At 34.4% G+C, this 15,047-nt stretch overlaps 1 protein-coding gene across 2 annotated transcripts in view; it reads left to right on the top strand.

Moving 5' to 3' along the window:
• LOC117782533 overlaps positions 1-15,047 on the top strand; it is a 41,540-nt gene that overhangs the window by 12,075 nt on the left and 14,418 nt on the right. For both annotated transcript variants that reach the window (XM_034619557.1, XM_034619556.1), the window contains exon 2: positions 9,104-9,130. The gene's annotated coding sequence lies outside the window, so the exon portion shown is untranslated. The remainder of the gene's footprint in view (positions 1-9,103; positions 9,131-15,047) is intronic.

Raw genomic sequence — 15,047 nt, 5'->3', positions numbered from 1 at the left:
GGACTCAACTGTTGACAAATGTTTTTCCCTTTCGAGTAGCCATGGTAATCTGACTTGGCATTATAAGGGTTGATTTGCTGCCAGTATACGCACTTTTAGGCTACATATCTGAAACTAATTAAAGTTGGAAACAATCGATAGTAAAATCTGATTATGAGCTTACATGATAGTAGTAGATATGTTGTGTGGCTCAACTGAAGAATCTAGTTCTGTTTTTAATGAACAAACATATTAATTGCATTATTTTTGAGATACTTCTTTCTTTTAATTTTATACAGCTGGATATTATCCATTAGAAAGATTTCCATCTCTTTTAGAAAAGTTAGAGTAATGATTTTATTTTGCTTTTATATTGTTTTGAACTTAAAACTAGTTGAAAAGGCTATAATCGCGATCGCGACTATAGGTATAAACTTATGAGCTTAAACTGCTTTATAAATTACAACAATTATTACTGCCGTTATGCTTAACCGATCTTGATGCTGATTATTTATTAAGTATCGGGTATAATAAAGTTCAATATAGCAAAATTTAAGAACTTATTTACATATAGAAATTTTTGAATTTTTTTTCCGATTTGAATATATTTTTAATAAGGATGACGGAAGGGCAGAATCTTTAAATCTTACATATCTAAATGTTCGCTTCAAGTTTCGGTTAGATTAGAGCCTGTTTGCAAATACTTAAAATACAATTACATTCCAATCGAATTCTGATCTTATCCTAAGAATTATTAAAATTGCCGTAATAAAAGATATTCGAAGCTAATGCTTATCAATATGGCAGGTAAACAATTTCTTATGACTTTACAATCGAATCGTTGCGCAATTTATTCTTAAGAGTGTAGCCCACGTAAGAAATACGAGTACTTTGTTTGTTTTTTGTACAAGATGTTTGAGCTACGATGCCCACACATTGAACTTATAGTATTTCTGTATATGTTTGTATGTATAAATGTATATTTCATTTTAATATTCAGTTGATTACGATGCTGTCCGTCTCACTCTTGTCATCATCGTCACTTAAACTTGACCTTTATTTTCATTTATTGCTTATTACTGCATATTGCTATGTATTGTTTGGTTGTTGTTATTATAATTGCCATCATTCTTTTTGTTCTCATTGTCGTATTTATGAATGGAGGCGAACTCGGAGCCAACATCGCCGCCCACTTGCACTCAACGAACTCATTCCATTTACATTTCCATTTTTGAGCCCTGTACTTAAAAAAGTACAAAGGGTCAATCAAGTTTGTCAAAAGAGAAATGTAAGAGACTGGTATAAATGGAGGTGTGGCAGACACGATAATATATATATATATATATATATATATTGCTCATTTACTTCAATACTGTCACAACTCAAGATACACGATTTCGAAGAAAACGTAGTTAAAGTTTTCAATTTATAACAATTTACAGTAAAGCCAAAATTACCAGCTATAACAATGAAATTTATACACAATGTAGAACAGAACAGGAATTAGATGAGCTATATATTCATAATCATTATTAGAATCCGACTCGCTACAGCCACGTCCGCCTGACCGTCTAATCGCCTTAATTTCAGAGATTTAAATAAATAAAAAGTAAAAAAAGAGCTAAGCCTATTAAATGTAGTGACAATACTTCTATAATGGGAATGTTACTTGGAAAAATCGATTACAACCAATCATTTTAAAACTGTTGCCTTAAATGTTGCCCCAACTATAACGATTGGATAATAAACTGGGATGCTACTCCAGAAAGAAAGTTACGCAGCGTCAGGTGAAATAAAGAAGAGAACACTGGCGCTACAAGTACAGGGTTTTTTACAGTCGGGATCTCTCTTTTTATATTCAATTTGCTTTGATCGTGTGGGCGCACTTGCCTCATGCTAATCAATGTGTGTACACAAGTGTAGATACAGATGATGTATATATGTATATACATGTAACCCATCATATGTTTCAGTTCAGCTAATTTCCTTGTAATTGTTGCACAAATACAAAAGCATCGTCTACCATTACTAACTGAAATAACGTGCTGTAAGCTGTCAGTTATTCTTTTATTATTGTTGCTCATTAGATATGCAATGGAAAAATAGCGCATAAATCACACAAAATGCTTTAAGAGGCGTTACTTGGCCTCTTCTGGCACTGTCGGAGTATTTTATTGTCTGAGTTATTGTGATTTCAGGTGTATTGCTTGATATATGAGCCAGCTATTAGCTTTGGCTGCATTTGCATTTACCTGTTGATGCGTAGGTCTCTTTGTTCTGTCTTGGCTGATCTGGCAATCTATTAGGCATAGAATTCCATCAAAAATTCCAAAAGACAAACCGAAAACAAATTAAAAAATCTCCAAACAACGTGTTAGAGAGCATCATCTTAAATACCAAAATGGCGGCTAATTCTTTAAGTCTAGTGTCTACAGTCCACAGTCTAGAGTCTAGACAGACAAACAATTGGAATTCTAAGCCTAGCCCAGACCTGTTTGAGAGCCAAATTAACACATGGCCAAACAAAACTGGAAAAGGGCCATCCATGTAAGGTATTAGAGGAACCTGCAGGGCGATTGAAAAACTGAATACTGAAATCGAAATTGGAGTTGGAATCCATTCAAAATGCATTCGGAATGAGTTCGGATTATTGTGGGATTTCATTGAACTGGTTTCGAGTTCTTTTCTTGCGGTCTTTTCAACCTTTGATGTTGCGTTTGTGAAGCATTTATGTGTTAACCAAAGACAGAAGAAGTCAACTTTATGAAAAGTTGAAAAGATTTGATACCCGCAGTAATCAAATTCATGGAATTTTCGACTCTAGGCGCGGCTCGCATCTTCAATGATCAATCAACAGAGGAAACAACGAAAACGAGTATGAATACAAATATAAATACGAATACCAATACGAATAAGGTTATGAGTATGAGTATGGGTTGACTCACAGCAGCGGGTTTAATTGATTCAAATGAAGATGACGCTCATGATGATCACAATGATGATGTTGCCACTGACTAAATGTCTACCCATCCATCCATCCATCCATATATCAAGCTTAGTTGTAGCTTTTGTCTTTGCCTGCCGTTTTCTGAATATGTAAATCAATGCATAGCAATCAACTCCCAGTAGCTGATCTTCTTCGCAGACTCCCCGATTTTCCGGCTCTACAAAGTACATCTTCCTCCCCCGGGCAATACGTGAGTCGAACGTCAGCAAAATTATCAAAATACAAAAAAAACAAGGGGGCTCCGCCCCCTGCTCGCTTCGCTCGCCTACCCCCGGCTCGCTTCGCTCGCGGTGAGGTGCGGCTACAGTCGAGCACGCTCGACAGTAGGATACCCTGAGCCCATGTACTCTTTTATAAAAGTTGATTGTTGCCCATTTTCAATGGGCTCAGGGTATCAAAAATTACACACGCGAAACTATGAACAACTTTCGGTTTTCTGAAGTCACTGTGCTTATCACTGCAGACTACGTTATTAATGCCTCACTGAACTAATATCATCGATTACGATTACGACTTGCGATTTAATTTATCAATTTCTAATTAATTTTAAATAAGTTTAATATAATAAACTTTAATATAATAAACTTATTTAAAACTAATTAGAAATTGATAAATTGGTGAATCGCAAGTCGTAATCGTAATCGCTTGCAATCGATGTAGCGTGTGTCAAGAGTAGCCACAAACAACAACTTTGCTCAGCCTGCAATCTGGCAGCACCCATTTTCCTCTCTCACTCTCTCCCTCTTACGCAACAGATTCGAGCCTGCCAAAGGCTGCTGCAGTGCGCGCGAAATTTGAAATAAAAGGCAATGTCTAATTTTATGAGATTCTTAAAGCGGAAAATGCTAAGTTTTTTTTTACAACGATAATAAGCAGATACTTATTATATATATGTGTAAGGAATCGAAAATATTAATAATTAAAATTATTATTTTGCAGCTTTCAGTGCTCGGCAAAGATGCAAGAGTAGTGCTGCAAAATGATCGCTATTTCTCTCATGCAATTTCATACATAGCTATCAGCTTCTGCTGATTTTTGCCATGCAAAAATACATATTTATATATTAACACAATTATATTTTAATCAAATTGTATATTTGTATATACATAAATTATACATTAACATTTTCATTACATGATATCGATAATATTTTTGCTTATCGCTTAATTCTTATTTGGTACCAAAAAAAAATTGGTACTAATTCGTTCTGTCTTTGTGCGCCTTGCATACAAACGTGAACATGCTGTCTCGCTCGCACGTTTGATTTGCCATCCAAATGTAATTATTCAACTAAATCTAAATTCTGAAATAACTTCTTTATTTATGGGTCAATCGCTTTGAAATTTTCAGGGTCGTTTAATACGCATACTTCTCAACTGATTTTTCAGTTAGGGAGTGCTATGTCAAAAATTGCAACTGTAAATCGCTTTGTGCAATTTGTGGGCGAAGGGGGCGTGGCACCTAAAATTGGAAACAAACTTGACCTGCGTATGGTATCCAGGAACCTACATTACAAATTTGAAGTCTCTAGGTCATATAGTACTTGAAATCGAAGCCCAAAAGAAAATTGGTACTATTGTTAAGTCATTCTTACTGTGTTTGTGCGCGCCTTGCATACAAACGTGAACATGCTGTCTCGCTCGCACGTTTGATTTGCCATGCAAATGTAATTATTCAACTAAATCTAAATTCCGAAATAACTTCTTTATTTATGGGTCAATCGCTTTGAAATTTTCAGGGTCGTTTAATACGCATACTTCTCAACTGATTGTTCAGTTAGGAGTGCTATGTCAAAATTGCAACTGTAAATCGCTTTTTTACAATTTGTGGGCGAAGGGGCGTGGCATCAAAATTGAAACAAACTTGACCTGCGTATGGTATTCACAAACCTGCACTCCAAATTTGAAGTCTCTAGCACTTATAGTATCTGAGATCGACGCGTTCAAACAGACGGACAGACAGACGGACAGACGGACAGACGGACAGAAGGACAGACGGACAGACAGACGGACAGGGCTAGATCGACTCGGCTGTTGATCCTGATCAAGAATATATATACTTTATGGGGTCTGCCACCCCTCCTTCTGCCTGTTACATACATTCTGCCAAACACATTATACCCTTTTTTGCCCATTTTCAATGGGCTCAGGGTATAAAAAGACTGCAAAACATGCAACTGGCAATTGTTGTTTGTTATTATTGTTGTTGTCATGTCATGCAACGTTTTTTGTTGTTGTTTTTTTTTTTGTGATATTTTTTGTTTTATAATTGTAAGTGCCACGCCCTCACCTCCTCATTCACTTGGGGCGTTTGTCAATTGTCAGGGCCGTTCATCCGCATCATGTTGAACTTTACAATTGTAATCCGTATTTCGCATTCACTGCGGTCAAAGTTGACTGACAGCCGCTGAATGTCAATGAGGCAATGAATATGTATAGGTAGACTATGCACATACCCACATATAATATGCAATGAATATTCTTGTATATATCGTCAACAAAAATACAGTCATAGAAAATATGCATAGTTAAAATATATTCATTGTAGATTTAAACATGTTTTCTAAAAATTGATTTAACAGAAAGCTTAATTTAAAGTCAAATGTTATAAATACAGTGAAAAACAATTACAATTAAACATTAAAAATGTGTCTTAAATCTAAAGTGTAATTAAACTAAATATGTTTCATATTATTTTTACAAATTTATTCAGCTTTTCAAAAAAATATAAGTAAAATATTATGTATTTTTCTTAGTTACAGAATTTTCCATATTAAAGTCGATCTTTCAACATTTGATTTAAAGAACTTAAAGTGGATCTGAAAAAATATATATTGAATATATACAATTTAAAAACAATATTTAAAAAACCTTATAAGGAAGAATAGTTAAATCAAAGTGTGCATGTATAACAAAATTTCATATCATTTTACTCTGGGTGTATTTGGCTGATAATTATCCATTGACTTATTGACTTATAGACTTTCCATTCAATTATTAAAATTAGCTCCCAAGCCTCACGAGTTGTTGCTAATTGTTAAGAGGGCAGTTCTTAATTGTAATATGATTATCACTTGGGTTAAGGGTCGTCACTTGGTCACAGATATAATTTTCCTAAAGATTATACGTCAATACGTACTTCATTATTATCTAAGAAATTATTATATCTGGATTGCTGGACTTGCCACTTGATGGGAAGTCACGTGGAAAACCAATATGGCCAATGTAGTCATAGGTCTACAAATAAATGTTTAATCTCTCTCAGTCTAGAATAGCTTTGTTTACGAGCTAATCGAGCTGTACTTATTCTTATCTGTCTTATACTTTGATTACGCACTAATTGAAGTTCCTCACAGTCATAGGAAGAAATTGTTACCTACTACAATAAGTACTTCCTTTTCTGTTCGATAATGAGACGATAGCGAAGTCAACATCTGTGTGCAAATGTCCTGTCCTACGGGAAACCCTATTTTAATATCCAGGGAACCTTGGAAATGACCCTAGTACCAGCTAACAGGTAGAGTTTCCACCAAGCAGGTAGTTGTTGCCAGTTTGTAGGCACTTGGACTGGGTCCTCCTTAAATAAAATCATTAAAAATAATGAACGCACTTCCGCTGCGCTCATCGGGGTCTTAGAACTTTACACAACATTAAAATGAGGCAGTGGTTGTTGTTCTTGTTGTGGTTTAGAGATGGTGGAGGGGGGAACAGGGGGATGGAATGCCGCACAAATTAAAAGGTGCGCGACTTGAAGTCGCGTCGTGAGTCTCTCGGCAATTGCAATTACATATGGTAGAGTGTAAGATGGTCAGACCCAAGTGAACCGAACCGAACCGAACCGAAAAATCTGTAGATGTGGGCAAACATGAACGGAAATAAAGCGCATTGCGGTGGCCCCTCTCTGTTCTCCTCCTCCCTCTTCTCCTGCTCCACCAGCTCGAGTCTCCTTCTCTTTGAAGCAGTGTGTTGCCAGTTTATCTGTGAAATGCGCGTAGAAACAAAAGCAAGTTGGTAACTTGATTGTGGGGGCCGGACGACACATATAAATTATCAACGACGCAAGTTCTTTCAGTCAGCTCCATAGCAAGTTATGCGTAGATACAGATACATAGATACAGCAACATTTACACATACACATACAGATACAATGTACAAGTAGCTTAAGTCACCCAGGTACAGCCTACGTCAAATACTCATCGTGAATGAAATTCTTTATGAATTCTTTTGCAGGGTATGCTTATGAACTTGATACACTTCATTTCATATGTTCGTGAGTGTCGTGAGTCAATGCACTCACGAATATTCGGAATATTTGCATCTTTTTCAATCTTGCCTTTGTTCTGTTTTTATAAAAGTCATAAAACAATTACAAAAGCATTTATATATTTTTTGTTTAAATGTGTGGCACACTTTACAACAAAAAAACGTACTAAAAATTTATTTTAATTTCAATAAAGGTAAATTAAAAAAAACCAGTTTTAAGTTCCTTGAAAAAGGCAAATAACAAGTGATTTCTGCATCTATATGTTTAATGTTAATAAATAGTATCAAATTATTAGCAAAACATTTAATTTCTTAATTAATTTTATTCTGTGAAATGTTGTGAAGCAATCGAGATTTATCTACATCTATAAGGATGATTTTATAATCCGTATCAGTTTGTTATATGCAAAGCTGCAAATTGATTTTAAAACTTAGTTGAAACTTATTTTTTGTTGGTAACCTAAAACGAGCCTTTAAAATTATTTACCCCTGAATCTCACAACAGATTCCATTCTTAATAACAGGTTCGGTTCGAAAAATATATATAAATAATTACATACGCTAACTTATTTGTTATCGCGCATTCGCACCAAAAAAAAAAAAACATTACAATTGAGAACAATATGTTTATTAAATTGAACCAAGGGGTCATTGAAATCGATTTGCATACTGAATCAAAATCTTTCTCCACGGCCCTAAAATTGTAGAGATTTGAAGCCTTGATCATATGGAACCAACAAATGAAATCAGCTTACTAAATGAATGGCTGACTGACTCTCTGACTAACTGCGCATAGTGTATCTTTGGGATTCATTCTTTTTCGTTTGGTTAGTTGCTGTTTTCTGTTGGGTACACAACTGTTAAAACAGTGTTTGTTGTTGAGTTTTTTTGTTATTGTTAACACACAGAATGCTGTGTCTTATTAGCCACACTTGGCTTTATTTACTCACCGACTTCGTCATCGTCGTCATCGTTGCCGTTGTTGAAATGGCGCTTGAAGTGCGTTGGGCGATGTACAGGAAAATAAGGTCAGGCCGAGAACTTTCCAAAATGACTTTTAGTGCTGGTAAGAAGCATATATTGGCCAAAAAGCAGAAAAAGAGGTGTATTGCCACCGCCAGCGAGGTTAAGGCACAAACAATTTGTCAAGTTTAGAGGGGGAGCCCATTTGTATCTGACAGATATGCGCTTTGCATGAGAGGCCGCAATTTAAACGCAGGCATTGACACACGGCCGAGACTGACTGCTAACCCGTTTGGCTGTTGTTCCAGCCAATTACCAAGCCCACAACATAAAAACATACTTGTAAGAATGTATCTCGAGTGTAATACAAATTTGTATCTGCGCCTTGATTCATGCGATGCGTCGATGGTCAGAGACAAAGCGTAAAAAGGCAAAGATATCTAAAAACTGTGACGCATCTACCAGCAAAACAATTGGAATGCTCAACTTGATTGCTTTTGATTAAATTTTAGTTAAATTGAGGCAAGTGAGAGACTCTCACAGTCCGATACAGTCAATTAGATTTTCAACTTCAAGCTGCGCCTGTTTTCATTTTCATTTTTGATTTCGATAGATGTACTCATAATTGCAGATTTCGTTCAGATTACAAATCACCTGAAATCGTTTTCATTTTCTATTTTTGAGAAAGTGGCTCGGTCCGCATCCCATCAATATCCAATATCCGATGTTCGCATATTTTGTTTAAGACGCGTGTGAAACATTTTTATTGCCATTGTTGAAAACATATTTGTACATGTAAATGCAAATGCTTATCGATTGTAAGAAAGTAGCTCTCTTAACATAAAAACAAAATATTTTAATAGTATTTCTTCTTCTTTTCTTTTCTTTACAGACGCACGCAACCGCAGCAATTTGCTTGGTAATTATACATATTTTATTTCATTTTCCACACAAATGCGACAAGTAAATACCCTGTACGCATGTTTTATTTACCCTTACAAACTTTGCACTACAGATTTATAGTGTTTTATATGTAAGTTTAGTTAAAAATTGCGGGAAATAAGTCTTATCTAATAATTGAATAGAAATTTCCATTCTGTTGATCGATTTTAAATTAAACATCAACTTACAGGGTATTAGTTGTATCTTTAAAAATCGTTTGTAGCTTACATTTAATTGCACATTTCATAATGATCTATTTGATCCTCAATGCTACAATTCACAGGGTATTAAAGGTGGTTAAAGGTATACCTCAGCTATTCAGCGTAACGGTTCCTACACACCGATTCGACTCTTTAGGAGAGAGAGGTAGAAAGATAGGGAATAAGAGGGGGAAGAGCTTTTGGAGGTGGCACGCAAAGTGTGGCATGCTCCAGTGGCAATGCCCAGAGAACATTAAATGTGGGTCAAGCATCTCTTGCATAACATTCAGCTAACAACTAATGATCGGAGACGCTGACGGAGATGGAAATGTAAATGGAGACCAGTCAATGGGTATAAGACGCCATTAGGTTTTTGCACCTGTTTCAACTATTCAACCGTTCATTTAAAGCCAAGATCGTAACTGTCGAACGGCATTTAAATGTTAATTTGCCTTACTGACGTTGACTTTTCAGCACGTTCAGTTCGAGTTTGGTGCGTTTTAATTGCAGGCAGCGATTCCGTTGAATCCATACACGTAATTACCTTACAGGCAAGTATGTATATACTTGTATACTCGCACATGTATATATATATGCATGTTTATTGGCCTACTCTGTGAATTTGCTGCTGGCCCTAACCTTTAACTGGGTTTTTCGCACACACTCTGCTCTCTGCAAACGATGATGATATGGCTAAATCGAAGCCAACAAATGAGGTCAGGTTTTTAAATATTGTTTGTTGCTTTTCAGTTCGAGCTTATGCAAATGCTTATCATTAGTCCCGGGACAGTCTGTATAATTTTTTGTAATTTTTGCAGCCGACTTCATAAATATTGGTATTTATATTTGTAACATATATACTTAAGTATTTGAGGTCAGCTTTTAGCTTTTGACGCAATTGTAGTATTATTTATAGGAATTATCTGATGAGTTACACGCTTAACTGATTGACAACTTATATAAATTTAGCTACAATAGAGAATATCATTATATATAAATTGAATATTAGCTCAATTTCCACATGCGTGGCAAACAATTACGTTGCTTTTAATTTTGTGCATGTGAAAAATTAAAGTTTTTGTTGTAGTTTAATGTCTTTTTTCTTCTAATCGTATACATTATTTTCTGTCTTTACATGCAAATGTTACGTTAACATTGTGCTGTTAAGCAAGAGCTGTTAAGTAACAGCAGCTTCCTTACGGCGAATTCAACTTTAACAGTCGCTGGTTACACTCTGCACAGATAACAGCAGTCTGTTATTGCCTGTGTTAAGGTGAACTATTGATGAAAAAAGTCGACTTTTTGGACGCATTAAAAACAAAAATGTTGTCATTTGTCAGTTTGAAAAAAAATAAAAAGTGTATAAACAAACAGGTTGTAAAGAGTGTGGGTTTGTGACGTAAATTCTGTGTGATTAAAATAAAAATTTGAATAAATAATAAAAGTTTAAATATTTCAAATTTGGTAAACAGTTTACGAAAATAATAAAAATATTAGAAAAAATAATTAACTATGTCCTTGATTTCTGTGAAAAAAAAAAAAGAAAACTTGTAAAACAAACAAGTAAAAGTTATATTGAGATAACTTCATGATCATGCTGTGATGATGAGTTCTTACGCTTTGCTATTAATATCTTGGCTATAAACACAGTTGGCTCTTGATTTCACTTATCTAGACACTATTGGTTGTTGTAAGGAAATTGAAATGGTTTTAGACATGGCTCAGTTTCACCTGGCACTGGCCGGAGGCACGTCGTAGTTGAATTCACATGACATGTCATTTTGGGCACAGTGAGAGTTACTGTCCAAAAGTTGTATTTTGTTTTTAGCATTAACAAATTCTTGGAGTAAAAGTGCTGGCCAACAGCTGACCAGGCCAAAACAAGCTCAGAAGATCAGACAACAGACAACTGACAGAGCCATCTGTAAAATGTTTGGGCACATGCCAAAACTCAAAGATTCAAACTGCAAGATTCAAGATCCAAAAACAACTCGTTAACTAGCGCCAGACCTGTCTGCCATGCTAAGAAAAGTGGAAAGGAACAATTATAAATTCGGTAAGCTTTATGGTAGCTGCGGTAGCTGAAATCTCTTATAATTATTACCAATAGTGGTGGGGAGACAAGAGGAGAGGTTTTTCAAATACTTATGAAATTTACGTCAAAAGTGCGTCAGCAAAAAATCTCATGTTGCTGGGATTTGATTTGGCTTGAACGTTTCGTTCGATTAGCCAACAATCGAATAACAAAATCCACAGCCAAAAATTGCTTAAGGTGATAGGTTTTTTAAATTGTGTTGTTGTTATTTTTGCTGTTGTGCTGATTGTTTATCGCATGTTTACGTGTATATGTACGACGCGTGCTCCAAGCTTTTGTGTTAATTTGTAATAATTAATTTGCATTTTTTGCTCTACAATGAATTATTTATTAACTTATGGGATTTGTTTAGCGGAATTTACGCGGTTTTTTCTGCTATTCTTGGAAAAATACGCTCAAAGATTTAAATATTGGGTAATCAAATACATTATTGATTTATAGCTATACAAACCTAACAACTTCTTTGGGCTTTTCTTATCACGTTCTGGCATAGATTGCACTACATGCTCAAGTGCCCAACTTAATAACTCCTTTGCGTACCTGAAAATCATCATGTGTGTCCAATACGGAAGATTCTCTTCTTCCCTTACTCCGCCTCGAAGCTAACTCTTACTTAAATATGGCTAAAAATATTCGTAACTTTCGTTGCGTGCTGCATTCATAGCCCAAAATGCAATTACAATGGGTAATAAAGTCAACTAGTGAGTACTGGCTACTGGGTCTGTGTGTCTTAAATGAAAATGCATTTAGTGCACTGCCAATTTGTAGACAACAAATTGCCCACTACAACTGGCTACAACAGACGACTTGTCGTATGATGCATTTAAGTGGTTTAATAGCCGGAACGAAGCAAGAAATCTAAAAACAACATCTAACGACAATTTTTGTAATTCAAAATTTGTTAAAGCTATTAATATATACACTTTCAGAGAGTTTTTTATACATAACAGAGGCTTATATTTTTATTTCAATGTAGTCTACAATTTTGATATAGACATGCATCCTAGAATCTTTAGATTTTGTTTCTGTACCAAAATTATTTGGCTGTTATCTTAATTATTTTAAATTTAAAATTTCTGTTACGCCTTATGAACTGCTGTAAATGTATGGTTTAAATTTATAATATTTAGTTTGATAAGCATCAGATTGATTTTTATTATTTTACATTATTTTAAATATAGTTCTATATTTTTATCCTCCATTTGTGAGTGATTGCAAGCACGTGTTCTCGTGTCATTTATTTTAATTCTGATAAACATGTAGCGTGCCGCTAATTCGCCTAAATTATGAATATAATGTACTTCGATATATGGTGTCGTTATTGTTATTTTCCAGTTCGAAATGCGCATTCTTTTAATAGATCTGAGATCTGTGTCCATATCGTTGCCACGGTTTATTACTTTTAACACGCATGACACTCATTTCTAGTTAGATGCGTGATATTAAGTACAAATATATACCCTACCTCTTTTATACATATTAAGTCATCGTCGTTAAGTTGAAATAGGATTCGTTCACTGATAGGAATAGGACAACAACTTGATAACTATAGTCTACGCCTCTACAATCTATAATATATTCAAAATAATTAAATTCGTAATAAAGATGCACAATTTTAATTATTTATATATCGCAATTGAGTAGAAATCGTGAACTGAGTATAATTATTTATAGGAAAAAAAAAAACACAATTTGTTGGCTTCTTGACCTTTATAATTGTATACTTAGAAGTATAGGGTATAACTCAGTCTACATATAATTTATTAACTATTCAATTAAGCAATGGGTCAAAACATGGACTCTGCTCGTAGAACTTGAAGGAAGCTGCTTTGCATCTTTATGTGTGGAATTTTCGAAGAACTTGATAAAATAAATACAAGAGCCAACCTGAAAACATGGTAATCTTATCAAGATCTCACAGAAGCATCATGAATCACAAAAGTACAAACAACTTTTCATTTAGCTTTATTTGCCTAAACTTTTAGAACAAGTTAATAAACAAATTTATGAATTACCTAAATGCGAATCACACGATTTGTTCTGTGATATAAGAAAAAACACTTTAATCGAATTTTATCGCACAATAATTTTTTAACGCTTTTCATGAATACGAGTAAACTCGTACTTAAACTTTTCTATTTTTTATTTGGAAATTTTTCCTTCGAATTAATTTAATGCGCTCTGTTTACATTGAGGCTTTTCAGCTTTGAGCCACTTGTTTATTTATTTATTTGTTTATTGTATATATATTTTTTTCGTTATTGAAATTGGAATTGCACATGGAATTCGTAAGCAATTTGTGCGCTAATTGAAATTCAATGGACTGCGGCAATCTCAATGAATTCGTGGGGCAATCGAAAAATCAACGGGGGGATGCTCCTGTTCCCCAACCAACGAATACAATGCAAAATTTAAACGCGTCTCTCTGATCGGCATACAAATAGAGTAAAAAAAACGTCAACTTGAATATATTATAAATACACCCAAATTGCTAACAAAGCATATTTTTTATTGAATAAAAAAAACTACAACAAAGGCGATCTATAAATAAAGTTTAGCTAAAGAATTAAATGATGTAATTATAACAAATAAATTATTAAAAATTAAATGATAAATCAATAATAATTATTATAGATATCACATGATCACATAATTAATATTTAATATTAATGTAATAATGTTAGTTGTTGTTATTTTATTTTTGTCAAGGCTGCAAACCGGTCGTTAGCAGAACCTCACCAAACCGGTTGGGTTTTTAAGCTACCCAAACCGTATTCCTGAACCGAACCTTTGAAATAATCTACCCCTGAAACCCAAACCGGACCACTTTTTTAAATAAAAACCTGTGGCTCAAAAAAAAAAACAATCGATTTCTTTCCTTTTTATTCGATCTGTTAGTTGAACCTTTTTAAATAATAAATCAAATTTAATTTACAATCTTAAGTTAAAGCTTTCTTTTTTCTTTCTTTCTTTTCCTTAAAAAAAAATTTTAAACTACTTTATTAAAAAAGTAAACTATTTTAATTGTATTTAATTGAACTAAAACTGAAACCAAATCCTTGCGTTCTGAAGATATTTTTCTTAAATATGAGGTAGATTTACAGCCCAGATTTTTATATACAAAAAGCCCACAAAAAGGCATTTTACTTTTTAGGAAATATATTTAAAGATAGTATTTAAAAATATATAAATATATAATCTATTGCTTTGCCCATAAAAAGTAGCTCCACAGTTTAGACGGAAGTCAGGGCTACACTCACTTCCCATAGCCAATTCTCCAAAATAATCAAGAGCACCCTTCGCCAGAGCTGCCTTATTTATCAAGGTTTTCACCTAGTCTGGCCACATGGTCGCACTGCGGTTTGTCTTAACTTGTGTTGTGTGTGTGTGTGTGTGTGTGTGTGTGTGTTGGCCAGGTGAATGCATTTGCCAGAGAACAGACCGCAACAGCAGCCGCAGTAGTTGGAATTGGTTGACCAACAAAGCCATAATATTGCAACAAAATAAAAAAACGGTTAGCAGTTTCACATTTTTGTCAGCTGCCCCGCACTAACAACAGATACGAGTAGCTAAAAGCAAAATTCAAAAGTTTTCAAAAA

Source organism: Drosophila innubila (assembly GCF_004354385.1).
Source record: "Drosophila innubila isolate TH190305 chromosome 2L unlocalized genomic scaffold, UK_Dinn_1.0 5_B_2L, whole genome shotgun sequence".
Taxonomy (NCBI): Eukaryota; Metazoa; Arthropoda; class Insecta; order Diptera; family Drosophilidae; genus Drosophila; species Drosophila innubila.
Note: the sequence above shows the minus strand (reverse complement) of the source record. Positions and strands in the feature narration are given on the sequence as shown.